At 38.8% G+C, this 25285-nt stretch overlaps 2 long non-coding RNA genes across 9 annotated transcripts in view; both read left to right on the top strand.

Annotated features, from left to right (window-relative positions):
• The window catches only part of LOC145436631 (uncharacterized), a 98443-nt gene that overhangs the window by 29982 nt on the left and 43176 nt on the right, over positions 1-25285 (top strand). The gene's annotated exons all lie outside the window — the stretch shown is intronic.
• Positions 1941-12797, top strand: LOC145436609 (uncharacterized). Of its 8 annotated transcripts, XR_013914330.1 has the most exons (8): positions 1941-2190; positions 2709-2836; positions 3641-3757; positions 4534-4628; positions 5970-6403; positions 9040-9156; positions 9367-9473; positions 12455-12766. It is a non-coding gene; the product is annotated as an uncharacterized LOC145436609 (long non-coding RNA). The 8 variants fall into 8 exon arrangements; XR_013914331.1 differs by lacking the exon at positions 5970-6403 and having other exon boundaries at positions 12455-12778; XR_013914328.1 differs by lacking the exon at positions 4534-4628 and having other exon boundaries at positions 6297-6403; positions 12455-12770.

Raw genomic sequence — 25285 nt, forward strand, 5'->3', positions numbered from 1 at the left:
GCTTCAACTTTCAAATCTCTCATTTGGATGTTGGATTTGATTTTGCTACAGCGACCGCGGGCGACTCATTTGGTCCGCGTTGGTGACCCCTGTACTAGAGACATTTCAATCGCGAAGCTCAAAGAACATTTTCAAGAAATAATTATATTCTCGAAAATACTCTATAATTTATGTTGGTTTACGAAATACTTTTGAATTCCCTTCGAGCACGCTCCCTACCCTATTAAGGAATTTGGGGTGCGGCAGATAAAGACCTGGCAATAATGCAAATCGTTGGGTGCGATAAATCATCCCCTATAATGTTGGGCATTGGTATATTATGACGTAATAAGCAAATGACGCATGATATATGAGGAGAGTTAATATCTCATTAAGCCTTTTCATCGCAATCCTTGTATTGTCTTCCAGTATATCATTTAAGATTATAGTCCTAAGAAGCAAAACAAATGTAATCGTGAGTAATCGTGATTACTTTTCCAATGTAATCGTAATCGTAATCGACTACTTCCTGATTTTGCTGTAATCGTAATCGTAATCGTAATCGCGTGATTCTGAAGTAATCGTAATCGCAATCGATTACATTCATGAAGTAATCACCCCATGTCTGCTACCCACACTGTAAACGAAAATGGTGTGTTTTCGCAATTCACACCCTAGCGTAGGGTGTGTTTTGAGTTATCACACCTATTGGGTACTAAATTTATCATTTACACCTAAGCTATTGGTGGAAATAAGCCGAATACACCCATACCATAAAATATACACCCAAAGCATTGGCATTTGGGGTGAATTGTTAGAGATTACACCTTTTGTCAGACAAATATGAAGTTTGGGATTCAATCCGCGCTAGCCGCTTCCACAAAACTTGACTGTTGAAGTTTTAAGTCTGTGTCGGTCAGAAGCCTGGTTAAGCAGGCAGGGGTGCGGCAAGTCTGCATTCTTGTTAAAAATTCAGTCGAATCACTGTACTGATCATTGTATGGGCACTTGAGAACTTCTCTGCTGTGTCTAACTGTAGGTTGTGTAGGACATATTCTCTTTGGGGTTGAATTATCCACCGAAAATGAGTGTTTTCGCCACTTTATTGTGTCTTTAAGGCTTCTTGGGTAGGCTTAGGCAATGTTGCATTGTTCAGTTTTTATGGATTTAACCCGGTTCGATCAAGTAAATTTGCCTACGCATATAGCTTCAGCTTCACTGACAAATAAGCATTCGTTGTATTAGTTCGTGTGCTACATCGACATGAATGAATAATAGCTAAGTCCGCAATATCATATTGTAATTCACATTTATCGTGCACTGCGGTACTCGTACTTTGGCTGAAATTTCACCCTGGCTACTATAGTGTGACCGATGTATCTCAAGTGTGTGGCAAAAATACGACACATTATGAAGTTGCCACGATACTGGTTTATAATTTCTTTCATGCCACGTCAAATGCACAATTGTACGAATGTACTTGTACATGTACATTGTACGTAGGCTATATGTACAAAATATATCGGGCCTATTCCGCACGGCATTAGTGTATAACCACAGTATAATGCAGGTTAAGGGTATTTAGAGCTGGTAATACTAGAAGGAGTTAAATTTCAGCCACAAACTTACGTGAGCAGTACGCAATATGGGCGTAGCAAGAATTCAAATTAGAATGGGACACGAGGTTACGTCACGGAACAATCATTGAATTGGGCGAAAGAGGGACTAAATTGGGCAAAGTTTCCTGGTTATTTTCATATCTATATTGTTGTGTTATTCACTATTTGGTAGCTTTATGAATTGCACACTAACCGACCTAACCGACAATGCGCATACAGCTGTCGGATCGTATCAATGGTTCGATCTATGAAGATAAATCTAGTACTGCAAGACTTTTTAAAGCTTATTATGATGCAATCTGCAGCTTCACAGCTATCAAATCCATATTTCCGATTGTATACATACAAATATTCCGAAGATCCTTAACTTCGATATAGTTATTGCATCAGTTAGTCAATTGTCACATCATAATGGAACATACAAACCGTCGTCACCAGAACAGCTGCTGCTATGTTTCGCTACAGCTATGTAAAATGTTTCGTTATATGCCGTATTTCCGCGCTTACGAGACCAGACTGGCTATCGACTGACCGTATTAGTTGTCGTGAATCTGTGAAGAAAGCCTCTTTCGAGATTGAAAATATCTGGATGGTGAGTTACATTTCGTATCGGTACTATAGTAGTAAAGAACATTTGTTCGGTTGCGTTTCCGGTACAGATCCGATTCCTGTTACTCAGTGTCGCAGCTGTACTGAACAGAATTATATGTAGCAAGTTGGAATTTTAAACGTACCGGTAGTGACGATACATTGAATTCACATACATTGTTGTATCACCAGTACCGATACCAATATCCAAGACACAGTAGCTCAATGGCTCTAATGGAGATACTGTTGACAGTTCCAGCATCAGCTATGATTATAAACTACGGTAATTTGGGTTTGAGCAACATCGTTTGTAAGTGCATTGAAAAAAAATCGATTCGATTGTCGTTATATTGATTACCAAAGCACATCACGACCTGTTTAAGTGTAAAGGGTAGTCTACCACTGACTATGCAGAGTTATGTTATAAGCCTATCACCCTGTCATTATCACTGAGCTATATGCACATTATATACTATGTTATGTTATGGTAGGAAGGTAAACATATTATCTATTCTACTTCAGACTTGCATGGGCAAAGATCGCAAATTTGGGGCTCTTGAAGATTGAAATTATCGATTTCTTCTCATGAGAAAACAAGTGTAACATACAAACAGCAAAGGGCTGAAGCATATGAAGCAATGGTATCTGAGGTGAGCAATGGACATTTGATGAAAGCTTTCGATCCCCGTAAATTGGGGCCAGTAAATGTGATATTAGGACATGGGTGAAAATATGACGATGCTATATTGCTATCACTATGAATATGAGAGACTTGACTAGGAACAGGCTTGCCTTATTGAACATATTTTGCAGTGGCCCCCTCAGACTGTCTGCTAAGAGTATGTGACCCATCAACTAGAATACTTTTGAAACTACTTCTCTGAGTTCTGTTCATATATTTATTTTAATTTGAAGCAGCTTGACATGGATTTGACATAGCCACTTCTATATGCTTGTCATTGAGTAGAAATTTACATCTATTGCTTGAGTAGCAATGCGCACTACTGCGGTAAACTCGGTGTGCAACAATGCACGGATTAGCTGGGTCTTCAATGTTTTGACCAATATGAAGAGGCAAACATAGCCTTGCCAAAGTTTATCAAACTGTCCTTTTGATCAATATAAACAAATCATAATATATGCACTTCTTGACTCATGATATGACATACACACGATCTGTGCATATGCACAAATCTGCTTTTTGTTAGATTCAAGGACTGATTGCTATTAGTAGCAGACTCTTACTCTGTGAATGTGAAATCAAATATATTGTTGGTGATATACTATGCGTAGGAGAGTTGCAAAATTGTATTTTAATTCGCTTATTTACAAGCATAAAGCAAGTCAAGGCTACAACATCAGTACACATTTTGGATGTCTTGGGCGTTTCGAATCCAATCCAAATTGTCAACTAAATGTTTACCGTATGCCTCATGGTTATTTTTCAATTTTAGGATGCTGCTTTACAAGCTAATATCAGGGAAATTTAACCAAATCGACGTCGCATTTAACGGTAGAAGCGTATGCTGCGAAACAGTAAAGGATCGTTATCAAACAGCTTATATTCCAAGGTAATCATTATCATCCAGCTAATTTGCTAATTTCGATGTATAAGACAAGTCAACGTTTTCTAATCAAGACACACTCGGACATGTATCTGTGGCGGGGTTGTAACCAAGTCACGAGGCTCCGAGTCAGAAGTCAATATCACTTATATAGTTTTGACTCGAGTCAAGTCGAGTCATTTCCCTTCGACCACTGAGTCAAGTCCGATTTCAAGTCAGCGAACAGAGGGTCGAGTCCGAGTCATGGTATTATGATTCGAGTCCGAGTCCAAGTCATTGTGTTGACTGATCAGTTTCCAGTTGAAATCTTGTTAAATCCACTTTTTATAACTCTGTTTGGTGATATCGAATGGTTCGCATTTATAAATATACTAATTTTCCTCACTGATCGAATTTTTAAGTACCAGTACCAATCAGCGTAATCCAAATAGTGTGATTACTTTACTATTCTCCGAAATTTCAATGAAATGTAGGTCTTGGCCGTCTGAATCTTGAGTCATATGACTTGGTTCGAGTCACGCGTAATGACTGGAGTCCAAGTCGAGTCAATACACTGATCGACTCGAGTCGAGTCATTTCCATATTTTACGAAAATGCCTCGAGTCAAGTCGAGTCATCAGAAAATCGTGACTCGAGTCGGACTCGAGTCGAGTCATGACTCGAGTCAGTACAACCCTGATCTGTGATCCCTTCGAATCCATTCTGAAAGTCAATATTGCCTAAAGAGGAAACGTTTCAAACGTGTTCATGCATCTCTTTCTCTGATTTTCTCTAAATTTTAGGGACCGCATTCAGCAAGAGCAAGATTACATCACAGGAATTAACCAAGTTTAGGAGTATGATGCGAAAACTGAAAGACTTGTTATCAAGCCAGCAGGTATTACAACTTTGTTAACGACACCTGATGTCAACTTTCGTAGTCGCATATATGAGGTAAACCAAAGCAGAGATGGTCAAAGTTACTAGCGTTGCTACTCAAGTCGATGTAGAAATACCGCCGTCAATTTATACTCGAATACAAGTAGATGCAACAGTTCCCAATACAAGTCAAAACTACGTCAAGTGGAAGTAGGATACGAAATGTCGGAAGAATAGTCAAGTATGGTAAGCAGTTTTTCGGAAGTTTCTACTTTGAAAATTGCTATATGAATCTTTGCGACTAATATAAAATTACTAATGCCATATGACCCTACTAATAGGAAGAATCTTCAAAAATATATTCAGTTATTCCTGATACAGGTGGTGTTGCCAGACTTTGACAACTAGATATTCTAATCTATCTAATTATACTAATTGAAGCTATTCTAATTTGTGAAATGTTTCTATGCTCTAATTCTAATTCTAATCGAATTCCTGAAATCTGTCTATGGTCTAATTTTAATTCTAATCTAATGTCTGGTCTTTCTGGAAATGCTACAGGAGAACTATATTGCGAAACAAGCCAAGCTTGCTGTACACTAGGGGTGTTAAAAATGACTCTTTATTCACAAATTCTACTAGCTACTTGATAAAATTGTTAGATTACCGAATTGAAGCTTGCACACCAAATTTGGTTCGATTCCAACCAACAGCCGCATTGCTACAGGAGAAGAAAGTTTTTTGTTTATTATTTAAAAATTAGTAAAAAAAATTCAAAATTTTCTGTTCACTCATGAAATTGTAAGGTTGTCTATAGAAACGATGCCCACCAAATTTGGCTCAATCCAAACCAGCCGAAGCGGAGTTATTGATGTCGAAAGATTTAGATTTGAACAAAATAGTATTTACTGTGGGCACAACTATAATAAATAATTAAAGAATTGGTCACCGTAAATACTATTTTATTCAAATCCAAAATTTTACGACGGCAATAACTCCGCTTCCGCAGGTTGGAATTGAGCCAAATGGGTTGAGCATTGTTTCTATAGACAACCTAACAATTTAATGGGGTGAACAGAAAATTTCAATTTTTTTTATTCATTTTCATATACGATAATAAATAAATAAAAAACTTTCTTCTCCTGTAGCAATGCGGCTACTGGTTAGAATCGAACCAAATTTGGTGTGCAGGCTTGAATTAGGTAACCTAACAATTTTATCAAGTAGTCAGTACGATTTGAGAAAAATATTCAATTTTGAAGACCCCTAGTGCACATATCAGATGACTTAAGGAGTTTAGAATCCAATCCAAATTGTCAACTAGACGTTTATACCTCATGGTTATTTTTTTCAATTTTAGGATGCTACTATACAAGATCATGTCAGGGCATTTCAACCAAGTCGACGTCACATTGAACTGTAAAACCGTATTCTGCGAAACAGTGATGGATCGTTATCAAACAGCACATATTGCAAGCTAATCATTAGCATCCAGCTAATTTGCTAATTTCCATGTATAAGGCAAGTCAAGGTTTTCTAATCAGACCTGTATCTGCAGTCGCTTTGAATCCATTCTGAAAGTCAATATTGCCCAACTAGGAAACGTTTCGTGTTTTGGATTAATACCAAGTAGTCAAATTTAAATCAAGTCCATGCATCTCTTTCTCTGATTTTCTTCAAATTTCAGGATGCTGCTTAAAGACTGCATGCTGCAAGAGCAAGATTATATCACAGGAACTAACCGAGTTTAGGAATATGCTGCGACAACTGAAAGACTCGTTATCAAGCCAGCAGGTATTACAACTTTGTTAACGACACCTGATGTCAACTTTCGTAGTCGCATATATGAGGTAAACCAAAGCAGAGATGGTCAAAGTTACTAGCGTTGCTACTCAAGTCGATGTAGAAATACCGCCGTCAATTTATACTCGAATACAAGTAGATGCAACAGTTCCCAATACAAGTCAAAACTACGTCAAGTGGAAGTAGGATACGAAATGTCGGAAGAATAGTCAAGTATGGTTAGCAGTTTTTCGGAAGTTTCTACTTTGAAAATTGCTATATGAATCTTTGCGACTAATATAAAATTACTAATGCCATATGACACTACTAACAGAAAAATATATTCAGTTATTCCTGATACAGGCGGTGTTGCTAGACTTGGACAACTAGATATTCTAGTTGTCTAATTATACTAATTGAAGCTATTCTAATTTGTGAAATGTTTCTATGCTATAATTCTAATTCTAATGGAATTTATGAAATCTTTCTATGGTTTACGGTAATTTTAATTCTAATCTAATGTCTGGTTTTCCTGAAAAGGCTACAGGAGAACTGTATAGTTCGAAACGAGCCAAGCTTGCGGTGCAGTAGGGGTGTTCAAAAGTGACTTTTTATTCTCAAATTCTACTGGCTACTTGATAAAATTGTTAGGTTACCTAATTGAAGCTTGCACACTAAATTTGGTTTGATTCCAACCAGCAGCCGCATTGCTACAGAAGAAAGTTTTTTTAAATTTATTATATAAAAATGAGTCAAAATTTTCTGTTCACCCATGAAATTGTTAGGTTGTCTATAAACGATGCCCACCAAATTTGCCACAATTCAAGCCAGCCGAAGCGGAGTTACTGATGTCGAAAAATTTGGATTTGAATAAAATTGTATTTACGGTGGGCACAACTGTAATAAATGATTAAAGAATCGGTCACCGTAAATCAGGGGCGGGCAACATACGGCCCGAGGGCCGGATCCGGCCCGTCGAGAGTTTTTACTCTGAAAGTGAAATTTTATTCTGAAAGTATTGACAAATTTTTTGCGTCACATAATGAATCCAAGTTCGCCAACCTGAGAAAGATGGACATTAAACTACTTGCTCTGTTCGGGTCTACAACATTTTAGACCATGAACCAGTGTTGGGATGACTCGAGTCACCATGGGAAAATGACTTGACTTGACTAGACTTGACTCAACGCTTCAGAAATGCAGACTGACTCATGACTCGAAGCAAAATTTACGAGTCAATTTCAAGTCATCAAGTAATCGATGTCGACTAAATCGCTGTATCTTGTATAAGTTCGGATTGCCAACCAATGAATCAATGATTGTACGCTTTACCGAATCTCCATTGTTGTATCACAAATTGATCGCAAACGCAGTGATGGGAGCTTATACAACAGCTTACGTTCTCGTAAACTTGCTTACCTCAACCAACCCTCTTGTATATAACTTGAATAAAACGAATATCGCTCATACGTTTATAATTGTATATCAATGATATGTAGGTGGGTAGGGTATTGAACTAGCCCATATTATTTTTAAACTTTCTGAGGTTTCGTATGTTATCCTGTAATTTGGCTGATATTCTAAGACTAAGGCTATACCGCTTGGCGGCTATACTGGCGTAGTTGAGCAGTTCTATGCGTGAGCGATACAGCGCCTTTTGCGCGCTTAATCAATTCTTTATTCATTCCTCGATTCAGAATAAATCGGTACTTCATCTGTATTTAAAACAGTTCCAACAAAATGTAATGACTTTGAATCATGTCTAGTAGCCTACTCTGAATTTTCAACTTGACTTGAATCGTGACGTGACTTGACTTGTCACGACTTGACTCGAGTCAAAATGTGCAATGACTTGAGAGGACTTGTGACTTGAATGTAGTGACTTGATCCCAACACTGCCACGAACATTAACGAGGGAGGCTGTGTTCCAATATAACTGATGTTCTCGTGCAGTCTTTACTAAGGGTTTCGGCATACGACATGCAACCAGATTTCAAAAAACTAGTTGACAATATTGAACGACCACATATGTCTGATTGACTTCAATAGCTTCTGTAAATAAATTCATTACATACTGTTTTTGGTCTCTATGCTTTAAACTTGAAATCTACATTAAATACAATTGATTACTTGTATATGTGGATAAATAGGCTACGCGATTAAGGCATGATGTATATAATCTGTAATCCGGCCCGCCAAGTGCTTCATTTTCCCATATCCGGCCTGCCAACCGGAGAAGTTACCCGCCCCTGCCGTAAATACTATTTTATTAAAATCCAATATTTTTCAACGGCAATAACTCCGCTTCCACTAGTTGGAATTGAGCCGAATCGGTTGAGCATTGTTTCTATAGACAACCTAACAATTTAATGGGGTGAACAGAAAATTTCAAATCTTTTTTTATTCATTTTCATATAATAAATAAAAAACTTTCTTCTCCTGTAGCAATGCGGCTACTTGTTGGAAACAAACCAAATTTGGTGTGCAGGCTTTAATTAGGTAACCTAACAATTTTATCGAGTAGCCAGTACGATTTGAGAAAAATATTCAGTTTTGAAGACCCCTAGTGCACATATCAGATGAGTTTAGAATCCAATCCAAATTGTCAACTAAACGTTTATACCTCATGGTTATTATTTCAATTTTAGGATGCTACTATTCAAGATCATGTCAGGGCATTTCAACCAAGTCGACGTCGCATTGAACCGTAAAACCGTATGCTGCGAAACAGTGATGGATCGTTATCAAACAGCACATATTGCAAGGTAATCATTAGCATCCAGCTAATTTGCTAATTTCCATGTATAAGGCAAGTCAAGGTTTTCTAATCAGACCTGTATCTGCGGTCACTTTGAATCCATTCTGAAAGTCAATATTGCCCAACTAGGAAACGTTTCGGGTTTTTCATTAATACCAAGTAGTCAAATTTAAATCAAGTCCATGCATCTCTTTCTCTGATTTTCTTCAAATTTTAGGATGCTGCTTAAAGACTGCATGCTGCAAGAGCAAGATTATATCATAGGAACTAACCGAGTTTAGAAGTATGCTGCGAAAACTGAAAGACTCGTTATCAAGCCAGCAGGTATGACAACTTTGTTAACGACACCATGTGTCAACTTTCGTAGTCGCATATATGAAGTAAACCAAAGCAGAGATGGTCAAAGTTACTAGCGTTGCTACTCAAGTCGATGTAGAAATACCGCCGTCAATTTATACTCGAATACAAGTAGATGCAACAGTTCCCAATTCAAGTCAAAACTACGTCAAGTGGAAGTAGAATACGAAATGTCGGAAAAATAGACAAGTATGGTACGCAGTTTTTCAGAGGTTTCTACTTTGAAAATTGCGATATGAATCTTCGCGACTAATATCAAATTACTAATGGCATATGACACTACGAACAGAAAGAATCTTCAAAAATATATTCTGTTATTCCTGATACAGGCGGTGTTGCAAGACTTGGACAACTATAGATATTCTAGTTGTCTAATCATCCTAATTGAAGCTATTCTAATTTGTGAAATGTTTCTATGCTCTAATTCCAATTCTAATCGAATGTATGAAATCTTTCTATGGTCTAATTTTAATTCTAATTAATGTCTGGTTTTCCTGGAAATGCTACAGGAGAACTGTATAGTGCGAAACAAGCCAAGCTTGCTGTACAGTAGGGGTGTTAAAAATGAATTTTTATTCTCAAATTCTACTGACTACATGATAAAATTGTTAGATTACCGAATTGAAGCCTACTTACACGCCAAATTTGGTTCAATTCCAACCAGTAGCCGCATTGCTACAGGAAAATAAGGTTTTTTTATTTATTATTTAAAAATTGATAAAAAAAGTCAAAATTTTCTGTTCACCCATGAAATTGTAAGGTTGTCTATAGAAACGATGCCCACCAAATTTGGCTCAATTCAAACCAGCCGAAGCGGAGTTATTGATGTCGAAAAATTTGGATCTAGATAAAGTAGTATTTACGGTGGGCACAATTGCAATAAATGATTAAAGAATCGGTCACCGTAAATAGTATTTTATTCTAATCCAAAATTTTGCGACGGCAATAACTCTGCTTCCACTGGTTGGAATTGAGCCAAATCGGTTGAGCATTGTTTCTATAGACAACCTAACAATTTAATGGGGTGAACAGAAAATAGCCAGTAGAATTTGAAGGAAAAAGTCATTTTTGAACACCCCTACTGCACAGTGTACAGACATTTGCTATTCTCATGCTCATAAGATGAACTATGATTTGATATTAACCGAGTTTGATTCAACTTTTCGCGACTTCAGTAATTCTAATTCTAATCTAATTTGAAAAAAAAAAACTGTTAGCTAGAATTATAATTTTAATCTAATTTCAAACTGTGTAGCTATAATTTTAATTCTACTCTTATTCGAAAAAAGACTTGTAGTTCTAATTTAATTCCAATCTAATTTGGAAAAAGGGAACGTTTTCTAGTTGTCCAAGTCTGCCTGTTAAATACGGTTTTCATGAAAACAATCCATAAATTTTCGTCTTGTCGATGCCTAATTGCCCACACATACAGTGATCGTGTGTGATGTGAATATGTTTCCTATAGCGGTAAGTTCACCCTATCGGGCCACAGTCTGTGCTGCAATGCCTTAGAAAGTGAAACATCTGATTTTTGTAAGTACTTTGTGAAAATCAGAGGTGGTCAAAGTAGTCAAGAAAGCTAATCAAGTAGAAGTAGAAGTAGCAACGAAAAAATCTACTCAAGTACGAATAGAAGTAGGCCTACTTCTTCCATAAGCAGCCTAAAACTACTTGAAGTATATGTAGAATTGACTGACTTTAAATCTGCTCAAGTAAGTAAGTAGTTTTGAAATGGTCTTAATTCGTTCGCATGAACTGTCAAAAGCTGCAAATTGAGCTATGTGGAAGGTGCAGAGAGCTTGATTCGTGTTTATGCACATCCCAGGAGGTATCAATTTTCGACAAAATATTCCCATCCTGGGATGCAATTTATAGTATTGATATGAAAATACGATACTAACTCCTGTTTACTATAAAACCCCGTCTTAGAGAATATCATGACATGACGCCCTACCCCATATTATAAGGTCATAAGTTAAGGCGAAGAGCAATACGGAGAAGTTGTATCTGATACGGTTTCAACACTTTGCACGATTAGTGTACATTAATTACAAATATTGTGGATCGTAAAATTTATATTTAGTGTAGCTTTATTTTCGGAAAATAGAGGCATTACTATTCACTTGCTTTTATGCTTCAACATGTATGTTCTGCAGACACAAGAACTGAAATTAATTAGAACTCAAACTATGTTACTCGGAATTGAAAGTGAGATATAAATACCACTTCTAAAAAGCGGAAAATGTATTTCATGTCTTTTGTCCATAAAGCTGCAAAAGTGATCTGCTAAAACAGGTGTAACGTTCAAAAAAGCCGGATTTCCAGATTAGCAGGACACGTCATGGGCTGCTAGATTACGAAATGATAGGTCATTGCTATAATGCGAAACGGTAGTTTCAAATCTTATGGTGGGCCATATTTACTGTGATGAAATATTTGTGGTGTGAGCGGAATCAACCAATCCGATACCTAAATAATATTCATTGATACTTTCATGAAAACATATTTCTCACTCCATATAACTACTGTTTGCGAAGCGCAACAAAATTTCTGGGCTTTGCTTGACTTTTATGAATATTAAATGCTCATACTATATATAAACAGCCCCGAAATTCCTCAGGCCAAACTTCGTATTGGGAGATTAAACTACTTCTACTTGACAAACTGAAAATAGCATAGAGTAATAAGTAGATCACAAAATATTGTTAAGTAGAAGTAGAAGTAGATAAAATCGGATCTACTTGAGTAAGTACCAAAAGTAGAGTAAAACTACTTATGTACTTCTAAAAAGTAGAAGTACTTCGTTAGTGACCACCACTGGTAAAAATATATATACTTCGTAACGGCTTCTATTTTTGTGGTCTTTCGTTAAATTATCAATCTTCCAGTTTATTCATGTTAGCATATGTGCCTGTTAATTGGGTTGTGAATATGCATTTTTATTTCAGGATGATGCCACAAGTTTTTGCTGAAGATGGTGACTCAACCTTCGCCGTACCAGGGTGGATTGCGAAAACCAGGAGGAGGCGCCTTCCCAATATTACATGGGCAACGTTTTTCGGGCAGCATTTCCAGTGGATTTCTTTTCTCCGTCGCTGGGATCTCTGTTTTGGTTATTTCACGAAATATGTTTCCATTTTATGTTATTATGGTTCAATTTATATCGAATATATGCATTATGCAATCAAGGCTGTTTATTTGCAATAGTCGGCCATTTGGAAGAAGATACAGGATTTCAAGTAGGGTGTCTATAGGGAAAATACACCCCTATCAATTCTAATGGGTGGGGTGGAATATCCGATATACACCGCAAGGAATGGGGTGGATTCTTGTCATACACACCGGCAGGGTTACGTAAGTTCTGTTTTCGTGTACCACCTTTTGGGGTGTGCATAACCACTCTTTTCGCTAAGAGTGCAGTATTATTAAAGCACTGCTAGAAACAAACACTCGCTACCGCCCGTCTTATTCTCTTAGTCAACAGGTGTTTGCGCAGTAAAAATGACCATTTTTAATCATCGGGCAGATTTATCCTAAGGGGGGAATTTTGGCTAAAATTTCGGCCAAGGGAGGCACGAGATAAAAAAGGTTGGGAACCACTGATCTAACTGTAGCAAGACTGCGTGCGCATTGATAAATAATTGCGATGTAGACACCGTAGTCAGAATGAAGCAATACAGTGTGTCATCAGCAGTATACGCATAACTTCAGTGTTGTCAGCCAATAACTGCTGCTGTTGAACGTTCTTTATCCATTCTTGGCAAGCTATACTTAGTAAGGAAAGACACTTTCTACCCCAGAATGTAGGAAAGTATCATTCGTTGTACCACTACAAATTTTATTTATTTCTACCATGATGCGTGATGTAACTACTGGATTTTTTCATTGGGCCAGACTTCGTTAAAATAAAGTTTTTTCGCCTAGACATTTGTCAGTTGTTGAGTAAAAAAAAGGATTTTCAGGCCAAACTACTTCGTACGGACAGGCAGTTCCAACCAGAAATGAAGATAAGTGGTACAATTCTAACAATATGAGGGAAAACGCCTAATTTGTTTACGTTAGGTCAGAATGTGGTCCAAATTAGGTTCTTTAAGGTCAAAAAATATCAAAATTATGATTTTAGGTCAATATTTTCCGCTTTTACGTCAAAAAATTGCCCTAGTGATTACTGACAGGGTTTGTCACGGCGCATTCGAGATGACGGTTAATAAAAATTAGATCAGCTACTTTGCAACTCACAGAAATAAGGAAAACTGCCCAGACACGAGTTTGAATCAGAGACCCGCGGTCAAGGGAACACCTCACATAGAGTAAGGATAACAAAAAAACATGGAACCACCTTAATTGAATATTGGCATTAATCAGCTGATTTTTATGAATGACAAATGTTGAAAATATCACAATCACAGTGACACTTATATTCGTACACTCTGTGCACTGTGACTGTGTCAAAACCAATGTGATTTTTACGAATACACAACCGCCCCCTTCAACGCGCAAAGACGCGCTTCATGCATTTCAACAAAGTAATGTAGTGCACGAATATAAGTGCCGCTATGATTGTGGCTACGTGGGAAGAATGTCAAAGCGTTTGCAGGAACGCCTAGCCAGCATGTCCCCAGATTTTTCAGAACACGTGCATCACGCTCGGTGAGAAGCTCACCCTTAACTCATCCTCACCACGATCTCCCCGACTAATAAAACCAACATTAGTACTGAATATAACCAATTCAAACTGAGAGTAACTAATGGGAAACGAAATCTTCGAATATCTATCAGGAGCTCTTCTTGTCCGTGAAGAGCGTCTAAGAGTCGAACTGCTTTGAGCATTGTCATTTTCAGCGATTAGAGCAGGGATTGTGGCGTCCTCGCTACAGAATTCAACGGCTTGAGTGACCTTTTCTTCTCCGATTTCGCTGGAGGACATATCCAAGTCTGATTGAGCAGGAAGAGTTATATTTCTGTGTGGCGAGGATTCGGTTACCTCGGTCATACGTGGATAAGGAGCAAGGTCTGTAGTGGAGACGGTCCACTCTCTTCCATATGGATAGCAAATCAAAGCAGACGTTGGATTAGCATGGAGCAAATACACTTTATCGCACAAAGGATCACTCTTATCGCGGACGAACTTACGCAATAGAACTGTGCCCGACCTGAAGAGCCAATCATAGGCAATTTGTAGCCGTGCACAGAAGCGACCTGATACAATGCAATGCGTCCGGTAGTACCTCCTCTCATGAGGACAGTGGCATTTGTGGGCAAGCTGTAGTTTTACTGTTCTTCAAACAGTTTGGTTGGTTCTTTCACATTGAGAATTACCTGGTGGGTGATAAGGGGTTGATTGACTTGTTGTAACACCTTACTTCGTTAGGAAGTCGTTCATTCATTTTCGACATAAATGAAATCGATCTATCGCTGTGTACGTACATATTCAGGTAATCCAACGAGAGTGACCAACGTCAATAGACATTCGATGGTGGTTTCTGACGTCATATTGTAGCAAATGGCAATCGTGAATGTTAGTCGACAATGATTAAATTAAATTTACGTTTACCGTAGACCGGACCTTCGAAATCGATTGATATTCTTTGCCAGGGATAAATGGCTTTTACCAGTTGGTGAGAATCTCCTTTATAAAATCTAGGTTTGAGTTCTGCTCATATACGGCAGCTGGAATATGTACGTTTCACGTCGTCCGTGGAAAACGGTAAATCCTAGGATTTAACAAGGTGGGACAATCGACAACTCCGGGATGACCAAAGTTGAGCATAGATTTCATTGTAATTTTGACCTGAACCGGTTACGGAGCAAATACGAGACAAGGTGTCTGCAGCGTCGTTTCGATTCCCTCGCGATGCGAGATGTCATAGCTGGAAGAGCTGAGTTCCAGACGCCACAGCGCAAGTTTTGTATTCTTGATTTTGCTATGATGCTTCTGAAATAGTCCTACGTAAGAAAAAGCTCTTTGATCTGTAACAAGAAGGTATTTCTGATTGGCAAGCAAGTAATTCCTCTTCCGAACCGATTCAATGATTGCGAGAGCTTTCTTTTCAAATTCGTTCCGAATCGGTTCGGAAGAGGAATTACTTACTTGCCAATCAGAAATACCTTCTTGTTACAGATGCTTAACCAGGTGAAGACAGTGCAGGAGAGAAGTGAACTCAACCGTTTTGACACTACAAAATCTGATCGCTACCGAATTCAGAAGATCGATTGTTCTCCTTTCCATCTGTCGGCAGAGAGAGATTGGTGTCAGCGTTATAAACCAATCAAATTGTGCTTGACTATCAGGCGTCTTCACCGTGACGTTTTTTCTGCCTAGCTTTGCCAGGTTCGTGAGCACTTGAGCGTGGAGTTATTGTGATGTCATGAGTCATCGGATGTTGTTTACCGCTGCACACTTGAAGTTCGAATTATCGTCCATACCGGCGAATTGCAGTTCCGAGACTACAGCGATGGAAGGGAATATGAATTAAGTTCTTGTTGAGATAAGTTAAGTAAGAGATTGTTCGGGTTATTTTTAAATTATTTTACATGCTTGCTTAGATGTGTATTGGTAGTCAAGTGGTGTTTCGAATAGCAGATCAGTCATATTAATTGCTTGTTGGCGTTAGGCCTGTAAAATAGGACGTCATATAAATACTGACTTTGACTTTTCCGTGGCCTAAAATGGTCAGGTTGGCGGCAGTAAACAGCGTGATACTTGTCAAGTGCTCTGAACGTAATGCGTACTACCTAGGCTAACCATACGTCCTCTTTTAAGAGGATTTGTCCTATTTTTTTTTTCGGAGTGAAAAACGGTGATTATAGAGAAAAAAACGGTATTTTGAGCTCTGAGCGCAAAAGATGACCTTTTTTTTTAGTCATTCACCTGGCAATGTGGAGAGAAAAACGGTATTTTGAGCTCTGAGCGCAAAAGATGACCTTTTTTTTAGTCAACCGATCACAAAGTGGGAAAATTCACCGGTTTTTGAGAATTCTACTCCGGTTTTGCAAGTTGCAAATTTCTGAAAAAGTGTCCTCTTTTTAGATTTCCAAAATATGGTAAGCCTAGTACTACCAGATTGTTGATATTTTAATGCTAAACCGCGGAAGATTGCCGTTACCCCTCGCCGAATCTTGACGTGTTGTGGTTATGGCTTTGACATTGTTTGTTAGTGCATTCATTAATGTAGGCTATGTATATTAACAAAAAATGGGATATGCTCAACCATCTATTCTGTCTGCAATATCCGTGACTGAATTTACAATCGTTAAAACGGTTGGCATTTCCACTGTTCAGCCAAATACTATATCTTGTAATAATTTCTGATTACAAATGGCGTTTCGCAAAGCAATTTCTGGGTGTCCACACACTCAATTGGCAACATGAATGATAACCTAATTTTTAGGCCCAGATTCAGATCATCACGCCGTATATTTAGGCGATTACAAGTATATAAGTGGTGATCTGCAAGCCATGTTAGTGTTATATACTTCAAGTGGACATCTTGAGTAGTACAGCTTTTTCAAAAAGTAGAACTAAACGCATAATTTCAGCTGTATTTCGAAGGTGGCCACTTTTCAACTCGATAGATGCATATTCGCAACTTACTCAATATGAGTAATAACATGAAAGTTGCAGTAAAATAGAGTTAAAAAATTCAAAAACTTTTGAGGGTGTCCAGCCCGCAGGACTGGACGGTCAAAAAGAGGTCGGCATGGTGACGATAAAAAAGTTGGTGTCAGCGTGAGCTGCTGACTAACACCTGGTTGTCAAGTCCATCTAATGTTCATATGCCCGAGTTAGAGGCTTTAAACGCAGTTAACAAGGCTATACTGAAGTAGAAGTAGGAAGACATAATTTTACTCGGTACGAGTTATGTTGTAAACCAGCTACAAGTAGAAGTAGTTTGACAGTCTTTTGATACTACTCAAGTGAGCATGTATTTTTGAATAGTTATAATACACTGCCAATATGTATGTTTGACCTGTTTCACAATACCAAACCTTTCTTCAGATGCCCAGATCAGCCTACCTTACAATTTGTTCTGCTGTGGAAAAGAAGGAGTGGGCCATCTACTTTGATGGGGAGACAGTCCGAGATATCAACAGCTTCCATGAGGGATTTGCAGTGATGCTTTCAGTCTACTGGATATTCGACATACAGTTTTCGACAAACATCAGAAATTCCCTCACTTTCATGTCAGTTCTAGCACACTGTTGAAAGAGATGAGTTCTGCTGTTCGCACCAAACTTGGTAAAATCTGAGACTAATTTGAAAATAAAGTTTTGGAATAAAGGCGATGTTGTGATTTATGTCAGAGTGGATTATGAAGATTTAATTTAGATGTTGTGCGCATCGAAGTCGTTTGACGAAGATATCCGGATAGGATGAGGTGGTATCTGGATAGGCTGATGAGGTGGTTTACCGATAGCATAGGGGAGGAAAATTTTCCACCTAAAATAGGTGGGGGAGCCCACCACCTTTTACGGGTGGAGAAAATACCACCTCCTTTGGGTGATTTTTGAAACACCTCTGTAAGGTGGCCACAGTTTTTACAGTGTAGGCTGAGAGGCTACATATATGGAGACTGGATAAACGAATATGTTTTTTTTATTCAGCGTGCAAAGTATCTCGGTTCCGATTTTGTGAAAAGAAACATTTTCAATACGGGAAGTATAGAGGCACATTGCCGAACATGCAGTCATTCAGCACATGTTTCTGGATGGCAAAGTTGACTGAATCTCCTGGATCAAAGCAATCAATCGTTAGCTATTGCAAAATTGGCTCCTTCTCTTGCAATACCATCGTAATATGGGTAAAGGATGGAAAAATCAGAGTCGAGATGCGTTCAAGTTCGCATTCATTTGAACACAATGTGACCGCGAAAACGAGTTATTGGCATCGTACGCATCTGTGCGTTGTGAAATCTGTGACTGCGGTCAGTGCTTACATAAACGGCTCAATCAATGGTATCGTGAACATCAAAAATGGAAGTATACCAGGAGACGGGGTTCTTATCTTGGGTCAGAATATGGATTCTATGGAAAATAAAAATTCGAACAAAATAAAACAAGATAAGCAAGGATTTCGAGGCGAAATAGAGGGATTTCAGCTTTGGAAAAGAGCTCTGAATAGGACTGAAATCGAATTTTTACACACCGCCGGTTGCAGTTGCTCGCGTGATGCGATCGTCACATTTACTGAGTCAGACTCCTTCGCGACTGGTAACTTATCAGCAAACTGGAATATATCCTGCCTTGCACTACAGGGCGGATAATTCGGTCAGGAGTCTAACATGTATATCGGGCGCCGGTTTCTATGGAACACGATGTTGCATCAGAGAATTCTATTTGCTCATACCCAATGTACCATATATCAACAGTCTCTAAAATAGGTTCTTTTCCATGCTATACTATGCCTTTTCTCCTTCATTATCCTATGATAATAATATTTGTATCTATTGCTCGCATAGCTGATGCTCAAATTTAATTGCATGAATGAGGAGCAGTATAATTAGCGAATTTCCAGGATGCTAACTTATAAAGCACCACCCGTGATCGTTTTATTCCTATGTTGTTGCATTTTATTCATCGTTGTCAGCTAGCAATACTCGATTTGTGGCGATTGTTTATCAGTTACATCAGTTTTCTTTCAGTAATTCCTCCATTAAATGATTTCAGTGAACGGAAAGTAATGATTTAGCTAAGGCTTATATCTAGGCCGATATTTTGGAACGCGTCTGAAACGATGAAGGTCAGAGCCGATGGGATAATTATGCAGCAGCAAAGGCAGTGTAACAATACGGCAACAATCAGTCTCTCGCGGGACGTATGAGAATAAACTTGCCTATGGATCACGTCAAGTCATATCATATATATTTATATAAATATCGATATAACCGAGTGACTTCACGACACTACAGTATCATATTTGTTTAAAAATCACTCCAGCTTAGAGTAAATAAAATAAAAGAAATGAAGGAAGGTCATCGGCCTACACGCCATGTCCCTGTTCTGAAATGTAAACTACACTGAGTTGACCTTGAGTTTGCACTCTCTACTCCAGTACGGTTGTAACTGTTGGCTTGAGCTGAATAGATCACTGAAGATGCTCGATCGCTTGTTCTAGCATTCTCGGTAGCGAGGGTGCTCGGTTAGGATACCTTACCAGGATTGTGGAGTTGGTAAATTTTACCACCGACTCCAACTCCGAATCCGTCTACCGAGTCGTTGAAGGTGCCGTCTCCAACACGAACTCTTACTTCTACTCCGACTCCGAGAGTAGGGGGGACCGGGGACAATTGTAACACTTTTTGTGCTTTCTAACATTACGAGTTTTTTTTTTTCGTGGAAATTTTATTTCCAACGTTTTATATAAAGAAGCTAACAATTCGATAGTGGATATAAAAACAACAATGGAACTCGATCAACCATACATCATTAAAATTTTGGATCACGAAAATTGTCGCCGAAATGTTACAATCGCCCCCTTCCCAGGGGCAATTGTACCACCCGTGTTGGGCAATCGTAACAGGGTTATTTATAAATAAAAACGAAAGAAATTAACAACGAATTGGGGCACTAATCGTATATTGCATAAGACTAAATAAAGAAATGTTGGGACGCTATCAGGCGACGCTCCATCGCAGTTTTTGCATCTGAATACAGCAACACCCATCGTGCATTCTTCACCAGCCCAAAGTGCACAAGAAACACATTCATCCATTTATATACTAGGCGAGAGACTTGTCAAAATGTTCAACAAAAATCAGGCATATGTTAGATTCATATATTGTTGATGATTATCGTGATTGTATAGGTCTAGTTATTCCTATAATTTGGTTTTTAATTGGAGTGTCGGTAATTATGGCAGATTCGCGCCTTCTTCAATTATAGTGTCTTTTCGCGGTGGTGCTTTAGGAAATGACAGGACCATAACTGGAGGAATAAATTCGCCATTCCAGGAAATTCCGGAAAGCTCTAAATTAAAATCTGCCTATGGTGCAATCTGGATAACATCTAGCGAATGGATATTTTGGCATACGTCGTTATTAGGAACTACATCTCCCAACACATATTTTGCTTCTGCTACAAAGGTGTTGTTGTTCAGCGTGCACAACAGGTGGAGCACTCGGTCAGCTGCGAACGTGCTAAATCGACTTGACATTTGTTTGTTGAATGGTCGTCCGATAAAGGTGCAGCAAAATGAGGAAATAAAATTCTGTGGCGTCAAAGCCAATGACATTCTTCCAAATGACAAAATGTAGCCTAAGTGGGCCTTACTCAAAGTCAGGGGATCTGGATTGAGTTGTTCAGTCACGAGCAAATTATTAAATGACCATTGAAGTCGAGACACCAAAAGTCATTAAACATGAGAATGGATGTTAAAATCACGGAATAACCGTACCATTAGATTCACATCATTCATGTTCGATCTGTCCGTTACCGATCATGTTAGAATCGGCGTGGAGAAGATAGTAACTGTTTTGGTATTGAACTTCTGACTATTGCAAGATTCATTAGCAGTAGACAAATGAGTTCAACCGGCATATGAACAAAGATATTCAGCATTGACATGATATTGCAACCTCTGCGGGGCAAAAGTAACACGATGTTACAAGTGCCCCTGACACGCTCGACCATGATTACTGTGTCAGTATGGTACTTTCCTGTCTATGCCAGTACGAGTCTATGCCAGCTGCATATATTACGTAGTAACCACTTGAAGACGTCTGACCAACTTATTCTAGACCAGAAGATATTTACTCACGTGTCAAAAATTTCGTTTTTCCAAATTATTCCAGGGTTTCACGTTGCAGCTCACCATAACTTCGGGTAGGCCTATATTAGGAAACAAAACTACCGTAATTTTCCGAATATAGTACGCCCCCATGTATAATACACATCCTTAACATGACGTGTAAATTCTGGGGAAAAGCCTGCACTCATTACGCATCATACATTCGCGATATATGAGTATTTATGTTTTAGTGGGCTATTCGATTTCATTCTATTTGGCGATGTCACTGTTAAACAATCATGACATAACGATCGCTAATCATTATACACGTAACGGCATTGTCTCTAAACCAGTGGTTCCCAACCTTTTTCGGTGTGAGGGCCAAATTTATAATTTCAAAGTACGGTGGGAGCCGCACGAATAAAAACATTAGTATAGCAAAAATTATAAAGTAAGGCTACCATACGTCCTCCTTTAAGAGGGTTTGTCCTCTTAATTGACTTTTTTTAAAGTGTCCTCGGAGGACGCCCAAATGTCCTTTTTTGAGATTTTGTCCTCTTTTACGAGAATGTTGGGTAAATATAGGGCAAAATCGACTGAGATACAGTAAATCACCACTGAAGTAACGCTCCGGCGGGTATTTCGATAGCTGAGCCAGAAAGTTGACCTTTTTCTTAGTCAACCGACCACGAAGTGTGGAAACTTTACCATTTTTTCAGGATTTTTCACCAGTTTTTAAAGTCTGAAAATTTTGAAAAAGTGTCCCATTTTAAGATTTAGAAATATGGTAACCCTATCATTAAAGCACGTACCAACTTGATCAAATGACTAATTAGCCTATTGCAGCTTTATAGAATTTGTGACTGCTTTAGATCAATAAAAAGTTCACAAAATAGAGTAAAGTTGAGGAGAACTGGACAACTGCTGCTGGGTTTTGCCGTAATCATAGATTTCCAACATACAGATTGATGCGCAGCACATGATACACGGTTTGAACGCTGAGAGGCCTACTGCTGAGCCCGGTAAAAGCAGCATAATTGGTTGTCCTATAACTGGCGATCCGAGCTTCCATATTTAATATGTCTAATATGTCCGGTCTTAATCCAGTGGTTCCCAACCTATGGTGCGCATACCACTAGTGGTAGCCTACGAGAAGGTCTTCCAGGTGATACGCGAGTAGATTCTGTTTTTTTCTCGACCGAAGGTAGTTATTAAATCAGGTAGGGTTGATTTTTAGTTTTTTGAAGTCGTCGAGGGTAGGGGTAATCCCACCAATGACAGCGTACGGGGAGGAGATCTAGTCGTAAAGCATTGGGATTTTTGACCGTCTTCGGCGCGCGTAACTCATGTAGGTGGTACGCGAGCACTGCATAAAATCTCGAAATGGTATAGTTGGGTGGGAAAAGGTTGGGAACCACTGTCACGATCGAAAGCAAGTGTCGCACTGACTCAGAAAATACAAATTTAAATATGGCCAAGGCAATGAAACGAACCCAAAATATCATTAAAATATGTAAATTTGCATAGTTCCGAACAATCGCTCGACGCCACTATCCATTGTTATGGTCAGTGTCTTGCCGCGTTCCCATTGTTCAGAACGATCAACCTTCGGCGGCTATTTCGGAGTAGTTTTATTGCCCTGGCCAGATTTGAATTCGCATTTTCGGAATCAGAGCGGCACTAGATTTCAATAAAGACCGGACATATCAAATTATTCGGACGCTTGGGTCGCGAACCATAGGACTACCGATTATGCTGCTTTTAGCCTACTCAGCAGTATACGCATCTCGGCGTATTCAACCGTGAGTCACGTGTTGTACATCTATCTGTAGATTAGTTATCAATACCTATATCTATAGCTACTACTCTGTAGGGCACATTGCCTTGAAACACTAGTGACGTAACGTTAGCACTATACTCACAACTTTCCTGCAATCCTAATTAAAAATATAATTTTTTTTTTGTATCACAAATCGATTTGTCAATATTTTGGGGGGAGTCGCAAGAAGGCTAGCTGGGGGCCGCAGTTGGGAAACACTTCTCTAAACGATAGTAGATAGCAGCCAAAGCCTGCGAGGCCCTCGACGCGACAGTTCAAACCAGCGACATCTTGCGCACGGGGCCTATCACAGATGTGATTGCTCAGGCCAACGATTATGTCGTGCGCACCAGGCCTGCTGGAGATGCGACTGTATAGTGTTTAGGCCAGCCATCACAGCTTGAGCACATGGCGTGTTGTATATGCGATTGTTCAGACCTGTCGTTGACGCGATGAATTAGGGAGGATTGTCACACGCGGGAATGCAGCAATTGATGACCTCATGTTGCTTGCGTACCAACGGCAAACCAACTCAACAGGATAACACTTGCTGTTGTACAGCGCAGACGCTAATTAGCAACACGCTTCTCGGTAATTGGCAGCGCGTAACACTGATATAACGAATTACGCGGCATGACAAACATGAAGAAAGGTGTGATTTCAAGTTATATTCCAAGAGAGATCCATTTCAAGACTCGCTGTGCCCATGTATAATACGCACCCCCGATTTTAGGACAAAAAATCGGGAAAATTTGGCACATGATACATGGAAAATTACGGTATCTCATGCGCACTCAAAATATCAAGGCTGCTACCCTACCCTACCAGCAGTGAGTTCGATTGTTACATTTGTCTCCGGCCTCCCTACTGCAAATTTACTTCAGAAATTATTTGCCACAGCGACGTTTAAATGACTTTCACATAAGCATTAAACATATGCCCACATATTAATCACCATGACATGCAAAATAGCTACATCGTGGTACACCTCGACATATTCGCTGTACAATTAACATGAAAATATTGATTTCGAAATATGTTTTCTTTTTGGCATATGTTATAAGTTTTTCTAACATAGAAAAGCGCCAGCGACACTGTACTATGTGTAAATCATTCAAACATGATTTATATCCGATCCTGTACAAATAAAATGTAGATTAAAACAATGAAAGTGTAACTTTTGTGTGTGACTCATCAACTGATACAAAAATGTACAAATTATTATTATTATTACATGCTATTATACTGATCACAAGCACACACTCTTTTTCACCACTAATAAACTTAGGCCAGAAAGAAATTTAGGGAGTGTCCAAATAGCATATGTCTACTAGTACGGAGCGAATTGGCAAATTCTCAGCTCCGACTCCGATATCCTGTTCTTCAATTCTCTGGTCCGGCTCCATTTCGGCTAGGGCTCATCCGGCTTCGGTCCATGTTCCACCCTACGAAGGCTCGATGGTTTCGTGAATTTATATATGCGGAACGGTCTTTCCGCACTGGCTTGGCGGTTACTGACGTATAGTTGGTTGGTTGGTTGGTAGATATTGAGTCACAAAACTGATGCTTTTTAAATAAAGATTTTTGCCGTATCAAAAACGTACTGATCGAGTTCCGACCAAAATTGACAAAAATCCGGCCGGATATATAATCCGGCTTCGGTCCATGCTCCGCACTAATGTCTGCATGCACTTAGTCAAGTCAAGACTGTATTTACACACTTTCCTGAAAAAAATATTTGTAGGACTCAAGCGGCTAAGCTATTTACTAAATATTTTAACTTTGTTAAGTGGGATGCAGCATTTGGTTATATTTGCATCAATTTTACAAGTGATATTGCCGCTTACAAAACCATACCATTGTTTATTATTTTATGGTAGCGTAGTATAATTCTGAAAATTTCACCAATTTGTCACTGCTCCAGTAATTTTCGGATGGTTTAATTGTTATTGTTTTCCTCTATATGTAACTGTATTGCAATTTGTCAATGATGTCCAATTTTATCCATATCGTGACTACTAACAGTGATTGTTGGTACATACAACCCAATTTTATTTATTATTGGTAATTTTGACTGCACTTGTTTTCACATTAACTTTCGTCCGGCTGCATGGGTACAATTGTACCCATTCCAATTTTAAAATACGACAGTCTTTTTTCTAGAAACCCGAGAGACCTGAAACTTCCTGACATCTCTATATTTCTGTGTTAGATTATACAGACTAAATGTCGAAT

This window comes from Botryllus schlosseri, chromosome 3 (assembly GCF_051294905.1).
Source record: "Botryllus schlosseri isolate E-star chromosome 3, Bs_hap1, whole genome shotgun sequence".
In the NCBI taxonomy this organism is placed as follows: Eukaryota; Metazoa; Chordata; class Ascidiacea; order Stolidobranchia; family Styelidae; genus Botryllus; species Botryllus schlosseri.